Genomic DNA, 10186 nt, shown 5'->3' with positions numbered 1-10186 from the left:
TCAGAGAATTTAACTGGTGGCTCTCAGGGTGTGTGTACCACACCACTCGTTCACTGTCAGCTAGGACAGGCAAATACAAATGCCCATGTGTCATGTGCATTTGACTTGTTATACAATTGCACCTGCGCCCTACAGTCCATACATCTCCTCTGACGAACCTGTGCAGCTGAGAAGAAAACCTGACACACTGCTGTGAAGGTTGGTGTCTTTCAGTGGGTTTAAACTTGTTTAATAACTAACCTGTAAGTCCTAGAATTAAAAAAAAGATCTTCACTTTTATTATGATTAATTAAATAGTATTTGTCCTATTTCAAACAGTTTCAATCCGTGTCTGTCCTGCAGACTGAACAACACAGTCTGAAGAAACAGACAGAAAGCTAATTCTTCCTCTGCATGTTGTCTGGTTTCTCCTCTCCCGTCAGAGGCCTTCAGCGATCTGTCATGTCTGTCAGCTCGTCCTCTTCACTCAGTGCATCCCATCCACTTCCTGCGCTCTCATCAAACTCCTCTGCCTACTACATCTGCGTGAGCGTCACAATTGGCTCTCCCGTCTTCTTTGGCTTTGCTGTCACAAACGTCCTCTTCCTCCTACTCCTCTCCTCCCTGACATCCACTGCAGTGGCAGCTACATGCAAAACCAATGGGTAATGACAACCGGGATTTGTGTTTACTCCATAATCTTTAATGGGCAGACTCTCCGTCACTGCTTGACCTGTGTGAAGCGCTACCTGGCTGTCATTAACCCCATCACCTACCTGGGCCGGAGGAAGGAGGGCGGGGCCAGGATCAGAACCGTCAGCATTTCGTGTGTTTGGCTGGTGTGTTTAGGATGGAAGGGTGTTATGTACCTGCACTTCCCCGAGTTCCCCGTTATCCCATTTTCCATCCTCTGTGCCTTTTCCCTGTTCATCACCTCCTTTTGCAGCCTCTCCATACTCCACGCTCTCACTCGTTCACCCATGGGCGGGAGTGGGCGGGACCAGGAAGAGGGTTGACCAATCAAAGCAGAGGGCATTTCACACCATCAGGGTCGTAACGGGTACCCTGCTGCTGGGCTTCTGGTTTGCATTGTCTGGCACATGGTTGTCATGGTGATGGGTGGAAACACCTGTTTGGTGCTCTACAGTTTGTTCTGGTTGTGTCTGCCGAGCGGACTGGAAAACTGGCTTGTTGTGGGCGCAAAACTGAATCCGAGTAAAGAAAAACATCAGACGAGATTTGAGTAAACTCTTCTGCCAGTGTGTTATTTCATTTAAAAACTGAAATGGGTTCTGGGTCAAAGTTTTCTTCAACCCTGTGAAGTGCTTCTCAGAGTGTCACAGACTGAGACATTTACATTTTGATCTGATGAAGGGACGGGACGAAAAGGCCGAGAATGCCCACAGCTATCCTGAGCAGGACAACCACAAATGTAATGTGCTGTTGAGCCAGACGACAAGCGAAAGGATCATCGGGGTACCACAAGTATCTGAACATTTTCAGTCTGTCCAGCATATTACGAAATATTTCAGCAACTAACAGACTACTACAGAGTTTCATCACAGTTTGGACTTGATTCTTATCAGATTTCAGCATTAGTTCTAAATTTGAATATTTGCGTGTTCATAAGTGTTTCAAAATCATCAGGAATTCCAGTTAAAAAACTGTTGAACATGTTTCAAGGAAATGTTTTGTTTGACTTTTTGACTGCAAGATTACACATTACTGATGATGTGAAGGGTCAGTCTGTAGTCCAAGTGGGCGGGTCTAAACAGAAGGGGGTGGGGCTTATTTTATGTGTCGCGTGAAAAAGCTGAGACTTAGGCTTCTTCACTGTGATGCGAAGTGGATTCTCAGTGGGTTTCATTATTCATTCATTTCATTTGGCCTTTCATGAAACATTTACTTCCCCTTCATGTCCGTCGATGCATCATTTTAATAATAAACATTTGAGTTATTCTGATGTGATTTTTGCCTGCAGAAAACCTTGATCGTGTTGTTGCAGCCTGTGTGTTGAGGCTCGTGTTTTTCTGTTTCATTATAAAAACAGTCTCTTTGCAGCTTTAGTTTGTCTCTACGTTGTGTTCGTGTTTCCACTGAAATGTGTGTATTTGGATGGCACACAGTCTGGTTTGGGGGCACACAGCCCTGTTTGAAGACGATGCTCATCATTGTTGTCTCTGGTAAACGAAATGTAAACGAGCTGCCGCTGCGTTCTGGCTGTGACCCTGCAGTCTGAGAGGCCTGCAGAAGGAAAACCTGAGCTGCACATTTGCCTACGGAGAGTTACAGGATAAAGTATCAGTAAATAAAATATCTTTAATAGCTTTGTGACATGCAAGAAAACAAGGCCCATCCTCCAAGCATGAAGATATAAAGACAGGAGACGCCGCAGCTCTGCCGTCCATTTTGGAGACCCAGCAGACAGAGTTTGAGAACAAAAGGTGAGCGTGTGGTTTTTAAAGCACTTTCACTGTGTCTTTGGCTGCTGGTCACCCGTTCTTTCCGCTTTGTGCTTCACGGGGTTTTCGTACGGCTCAGCGACTCATTTGTCAGTTTATTTATGATGCTGTGAGTGTCGTCCAGATTTTGTCATTGTCTCATCTCATGTTCTCATTTCCCTTCCTCTCCTCAGTCATGTCCTTCAACTCCTCGTCCTCCTCCAACGCGTCCCTCGGTCCTCCTCACCTCCCCTCCTCTAATTCCTCCCTCTCTTCAAGCCCAAGTGCCTGTTTTAACTACAGATCCAGCTTCTTCACCTTCACGGCCTTCTCCGTCACCAACATCCTCCTCCTCCTCCCGCTCTGCCTCTTCGTCCTCTGGCTGGGTCTGCAGCGATGGCAGAAGCAGCGCTCAGCTTCCAGGGCGGCAACAGCGAGTCATTCGGACATTTTCACCTATCACATGGTCGCCGTGGAGATGATCGGCATCATCGGGTGTGGTTTCTACTGTTGTGGCGCCTGCTTTAATGTGCCGTGGCTGATGGTGGTGGGTCTGTACGTTTTCTCCGTCACCTCATATGGAGAGATTTTCTTTCACGTCCTCTCCTGTATGGAGCGTCACTTGGCTGTTGTTCATCCAATCACCTACCTGGGCCTGAGGAATCGGGGCGGGGTCAGAATCAGAAATGTCACCATCGGATGCACTTGGCTGCTTTTCTTTGGAGCGTTCGCTCTAATCACAGTGTCTTCAAATAACGGCATGGTCCCAGCTGTGTGTCTCTCAGTCCTGTCCATACTGGTGGTGTCTTTCTGCAGCCTTTCTGTCCTCCGTGCTCTGATTCATCCAGGGCCAGGGGAAGGGGGCGGGGACAGGAAGAGAGTCGACCAATCAAAGATGAGGGCTTTTCACACCATCATGGCCATAATGGGAGCTCTGTTGTTCAGGTTTGTGGGATATCTGCTGGCTCTGGCCTTTTACACCTCCTCGGCGGTGAGTGAGCATATCAGGTGTGGGGTGCTGGTGTCAGGAGTCTGGTTCGGTCTGCCGAGCGCTCTGGTATTGCCTCTGCTGTTTCTACACAGAGCGGGAAAGCTAGCATGTTGGAGGTACAACGCTAAGTCAGGACAAGGATCAGAGTAGAGCGTCTTAAATCTGACTGAATTCAAACAGGATCCAGGAGCACGTTGAAGAACTTCAGGTGTCAGCAGAGGAGCAGGACCTGAACCACATGACCTCCACAGAAACACAGCAGAGCCAGCACAGCATTCACACAGACAGGAGAGACAAACTCAGAAGCAGAAGCAGGGAGAGAAGATCCAGAGAGAATTAGCTCAATTAGCAATTTAATCCAAATTAACAACATTAAGAAGGTAAAAACAGGCCTGAAGTCTGAGTATTTAGATAACAGGAGACAGACAGACAGACAGGCAGGTGTTCTGCGTCTCATTTGAAATTTGAATATGCGTCAGTTTAAAGTTTCAGCTCATTTGAGTCCTGTCAAACATCCACTTTAATGGACAGATGAGGAGAAAACGAGGACTTTTCTCAGCACCAGGGTTACTCTTAGTAACTAATAAAGACTCGTATGAGCTGTTTGTTTGTGATGAACAGATTTCTGACTGTAGTCTGATGAAAACCACTTCTTCCAAAATGTCACTTTTAATCTCTGACAATAAACTGTTGAGATAATCCAACAGATACAGGAACATGTCACCACTGAACTTATCTGAGAATGTAAAAATCAATAAAACTGGAGATATTTGGTTATGGACATGCATCATCAATCAGAGTGGTTTCCAGGTGAATTTATTCATTGTTTGCTTTCTTGTTTATTTACTTTGTTGTGAGAAAAGTCTTTAAATATGACAAAACCTTCATGCTATAATGTTTCTGTGTGCATCAGTCAGTCAGAATCCAGTATAATGATGTGTGTGTGGCTTTACATGCTGGAATAAATCTAATGAACGATGACTCTCAGGTGTGTTTTTGAGTGTGCAGTGACTTGTACTTCACTCAGGGTCTAAAGTTGGATTTTCAAAATCTGTCAGTGTCAAAGTGTGTTTGAGCCTTTCTGCACCTGTGGAGGAGGAAGGTGACGTGAGGCAAACTAAAGCTGCCAATCAGAAGCGATGCCAAGTGATGGAGCAAAGTTTACTGGCTATACGGCATGCAAAAATAAGCCACAAACAATTAAACACACACGTCCAGACCCACACACAGATCAATAAATACAACACAGCCTCTCACAGTCCAGACACACCGGAGACAGAAGAGCAGAAAGATCAGAGTGTGAGAACCTGCAGACCAGGTGAGTTTATTTTATGTATTTAAGTGGTCAGTAGTTTTATCTTATGTTTGAAATTGACATATAATCAGAATAATTCATTGTTTTCTGTTTCATTGTTGAACATGCAGCATGACTGTACAAAATATGTTTTAACAACATAAAAACATTATAGTCTTTCTTTTTGTACTTGTGAGATGCTCAAAGGTTTTATTAGATATGATTTGATTTTGAAGAAGGAGCTCGTAGAGACATTATATGTCAGGTGTACCAAAGGTAAAATGACACATGATTCATTTCAGTATTTCACTGTCAAATTGAATTGTCTGTTGACTGCTGTGGGGACGCGTTCAAGTTCAGCCTTTTCTGCTGTGGTTTAAATTTGTTTATGAGCCTGAATTAGTCTCTATAAGTCAGCACTGTGATAAATAGTCAACCTGTGCAGGTGTACCTGCCTCTTGCTCGGTGTCAGCTGGGACACAAATAACTGATGATAGACTGAATAAAATTTCGAGGTGCTTGTACTTGAGGGTTTCCATTTTATTGATTCATTCAGTCAATTAAATTTGGAGTCAAATATTTATGTTTAACTTTACCACTTTAGATAGCTGCAGTTTCTAGTTACTTTGGGAACTTAGATTATCAATAGAAAATATAAATCAGCTATTATCAACAGTTACTAGTGCCCAAGATGGTGACCATGGTCAGCATTGCCAGCTAACTCAACATGACCACGTCAGCATTGTCACTGTAAGCATGTTAGCATGCTAACATTAGCATTTAGCTCAAAGCATCAATGTGCCAAAGTACATCCTCACAGATCTGATGATTCTCACACCACTTGTTCATGTTTTTCTCTCCATCCTTCCCTCTTTTTCGTTCTGTTTCTGCCTGTAGTTATGTCCATCAACTCCTCTTCCTCCTCCAATGCTTCCTTTCCTCCTTCTCTCCTCCCTTCCTTGAACTTCTATTCTGTCTTCTTCAGCTGTTTGAACACCACAGTTGGAACTTTCAGCCTCACCACCTTCACCATCTTCAGCATCCTCTTCCTCCTCCCTCTCTACATTGCTGTCCTCTACGTGGGTGTCCAACGATGGCGGCAATCGGCCTCCAACACGACCATGAGCCACTCTGACCTCTTTACCTACCACATGGTCTTCATAGAGCTGCTGAATATTGTAGGGTCAATATTGACCTGTTGTGGTCTCCAGGCTGATCAACCACAAATGGTAATGGTGGGCATGTGCATCTTCTCCGTCAGCTCATTGGGACAGTTTTTTTTTCACATCCTGACCTGTGTGGAGCGCTACCTGGCCGTGGTTCACCCCATCACCTACCTGAGCCTGAGGACGGCAAAAAGGATCAGAATCAGAAATGTCACCATTGGCTGTGTTTGGTTGATGTGCTTTGCAGGCCAGAGTGTGATATTCACGACATCCAGCGACTCCAACACCGAAGTAACTTACTGTGTTGCTGTCTTGCCATTAGTTATCATTTGTTTCTGCAGCGTTTCAGTTCTCTGTGTTCTGATTCGTCCAGGACCAGGGGAAGGGGGTGGGGACAGACGGCAGGTTGACCAATCAAAGCTGAGGGCGTTCTACACCATCACGGCTATACTGGGAGTGCTGGTGTTCAAGTTTGGAGGGAATGTACTTGTCACATCTGTGTATGCTTTACCACAGCTGGGGGAGACTGGAATGTGTATTTTGATGTTGTCAGTGTCCTGGTTTAATGTGCCCAGCAGTCTGGTGTTACCTCTGCTCTTTCTACACAGAGCACGAAAGCTGCTGTGTTGTAAGGGCGACAAACAGTCAGCACAAGGACCAGGTTAGATTAGTTTACAGTCTCTGAGAATAGAAAACAAAAGCCTGAATTATGCCAGCCAGGAGTGTCACTAGAAGATGTAAGTGTAATTACTAAATGTAGATTTCTGAGATATCCCAAAAGTAGAGTCTTGCATTCCTGTTGGAGGCTGTCAAGCTCTGCCAGCTGATGCTCTTCATGATTCTTGTAAATGGTTTTACTGTATTGTGTTTCCATGCTGATTGAATTCCAGTGATTTTGTTCTTATCTTTAAATCTCCGCCTGATTTAATCAATTAAAGAAATATCAAGGAATCCTGACTTTTAAATTCTAGTGTGACTCAAGCTTCTAAAAAGTCTGCATCCTTCATTTCCTTGAACTATCAAATATTTGACACAAAAAAAGGAAAAAGTGAAAAAGTAAGAGATGGAGGACTTTTTCTGGACACATGAAATTAGCCCCATTAAGAAATTAAAAGCAGGGCTGAAGTCTGGTCTACAGATTGTCTGAGGGTTAAGATAACAGGAGACGGACAGACAGACAGACAGACAGGCAGACAGACAGACAGACAGACAGGTGTTCTGCGTCTGATTTGAAATTTGAATATGCGTCAGTTTAAAGTTTCAGCTCATTTGAGTCCTGTCAAACATCCACTTTAATGGACAGATGAGGAGAAAACGAGGACTTTTCTCAGCACCAGGGTTACTCTTAGTAACTAATAAAGACTCGTATGAGCTGTTTGTTTGTGATGAACAGATTTCTGACTGTAGTCTGATGAAAACCACTTCTTCCAAAATGTCACTTTTAATCTCTGACAATAAACTGTTGAGATAATCCAACAGATACAGGAACATGTCACCACTGAACTTATCTGAGCATGTAAAAATCAATAAAACTGGAGATATTTGGTTATAGACATGCATCATCAATCAGAGTGGTTTCCAGTTGAATTTATTCATTGTTTGCTTTCTTGTTTATTTACTTTGTTGTGAGAAAAGTCTTTAAATATGACAAAACCTTCATGCTATAATGTTTCTGTGTGCATCAGTCAGTCAGAATCCAGTATAATGATGTGTGTGTGGCTTTACATGCTGGAATAAATCTAATGAACGATGACTCTCAGGTGTGTTTTTGTGTGTGCACTCAGGGCCTAAAGTTTGATTTTCAAAATCTGTCAGTGTCAAAGTGTGTTTGAGCCTTTCTGCACCTGTGAAGGAGGAAGGTGACGTGAGGCAAACTAAAGCTGCCAATCAGAAGCGATGCCAAGTGATGGAGCAAAGTTTACTGGCTATACGGCATGCAAAAATAAGCCACAAACAATTAAACACACACGTCCAGACCCACACACAGATCAATAAATACAACACAGCCTCTCACAGTCCAGACACACCGGAGACAGAAGAGCAGAAAGATCAGAGTGTGAGAACCTGCAGACCAGGTGAGTTTATTTTAAGTAATTTGCCAATTTTTGCTTTCTTAAATTTAAAAATCACATACAGCACATTTAATTAACTTCAATAGATTCCTGTCTTTGTTACTATACTTGTTAGATGATCTTATTTTAAAGATGGAGGTTGCACAGATATCATACATGATTATTTGCCATATAAGAAAATAAGATATCATCAGTGCAAGTTTTCTTCCTCACATTATCTGAGAAATGTTTGTATTTAATTGACATGTCTGCTCAAATAAAATATTCATGCTTTAGATCTCAGTAAAATGTTTACTGGCAGCTTGTTACATTTATTTTACGTCACAGTTTTTCATTTGATCCTGCGATACAACATGTGCTTGTAGTAAACATGAAACTGTTTCATGGGTGTGTGCAGGCGCTTGGTTGAGGTTCGGAAAAGATCAAGTGCAACACAAGTTCATTAATTAAGACCGTGGACTGCAAGCTGAATGACTGAGAGTGCTGCAACAGCACTAAGTCAAATGATTTTCTTTGAATTTTATGATGAGTGAAGTTAAAGTGTCTCTGTTCTCTCCACCTCTCCGTCTCTTCTCATTCTGTCTCTGCCCACAGTTATGTCAGTCAACTTCTCCTCCTCCCTTCCTCCTTCTCCCATCTCTTTCCCATTTAGCGTCTATTTTTACATGTTCCGCTGTTTGAACTCCAGAGCTGGCACTTACAGCATCACCGCCTTCACCATCCTCCTCGTCCTCCTCCTCCTCCCTCTCTGCACCTTTGTCCTCTACATGGGTCTCCAACGATGGCGACAAGCGGCCTCCAACACAACGATGAGCCACTCCGACGTCTTCACCTACCACATGGTCATCGCAGAGCTGCTGAATGTCTTTGGGTTCATACTCACCAGCTGTGGTCTCCAGGCTGATCTTCAGCAAACGGTCATAGTGGGTATCTACCTTTCAGCCCTGAACTTCTCTGGACAGACCTTATTTCACATCCTGACCTGTGTGGAGCGCTACCTGGCTGTCGTTCACCCCATCACCTACCTGAGCCTGAGGACGGCCAAAGGGATCAGAATCAGAAACGTCGCCATTGGCTATGTTTGGCTGATGTGCTTTGCATGCATAGGTTTCATAGCTGCAGACAGGAAAGATCACATCGACATCCTCTATTTTTGCTTGATTGGCTTTATCATCACTGTCGTTGCTTTCTGCAGCCTCTCTGTTCTCTGTGTTCTGATTCGTCCAGGGCCAGGGGAAGGAAGTGGGGACAGACAGCAGGTTGACCAATCAAAGCTGAGGGCGTTCTACACCATCACGGCCATACTGGGAGTGCTGATGCTCAGGCTTGGCGGAGAAATACTTAGTGCTGGTCTTTATGCTTCACCAGAGCTGAGGACGACTGAATTGTGTGGAGCGTGGTTGTCGAAAATCTGGTTCAGTCTTCCCAGCAGTCTGGTGTTACCTCTGCTCTATCTACACAGAGCAGGAAAACTGCTGTGCTGTAAGAACAGCAGAGAATCAGGACAAGGATCAGTATAGATAGATACTTTATTGATCCCGAGGGAAATTCAATTTATAAAGGACAGTATCCAAGCGTATAAAAATAAATCACATCCAGGGGCAAAACTCTCCCACATTCTCATTAAAGTCCTCCCTTCCTGTATATCTCTGCTATCTTCACTGCTTTTTCACTTACTGTTATTCTTGCTGTTTTTTTTTCAATAAAGTTAACATATAAACAAATCTGACCACAGTGCATGTAGTACAGTAGTGCATTTGAATTATTTTTTTTAATCTTTTTTTATTTATTATAAAACATGCGATGTGTTGATGCAGAGATGTAATATTGTACTTGGTGATTTCTATCTTCTTACATAACAATAAAAACAATCCACTGTCGCTCTTTCAGTCAATGCAAATTTTTTCTTTGAGGACAGACATGCCAGATCGTGGCATATTATTATTTTTTTTTACACATTTTCCCAAATTTAGCCCAACATACTTTGTGTTTTTGAAAACTTTAGAATCAGCAGAATTTGTTCTGCACCTTAGGGCAAAAAATTGTAGCTTGTTAAAAAAGAAAAAATGAAAAACGTTTGGCTTTAATGGGTTAAATTTTAAATCACACAGCTGTATGCTCAGGTGTTCCAAGCTAATTTGAATACGCACCACTTTAGTGCACATTTGACTGTCAGATGCAAATATAAGCTATGGAAGTTTGCATTACAGAGTCATTCATTGGGAAGAGATGCTGTCCTGTAA

Source organism: Scatophagus argus, chromosome 23, assembly GCF_020382885.2.
Source record: "Scatophagus argus isolate fScaArg1 chromosome 23, fScaArg1.pri, whole genome shotgun sequence".
Classification (NCBI taxonomy): Eukaryota; Metazoa; Chordata; class Actinopteri; family Scatophagidae; genus Scatophagus; species Scatophagus argus.
The sequence above is the reverse complement of the archived record's forward strand: the minus strand, read 5'-3'. Positions refer to the sequence as shown.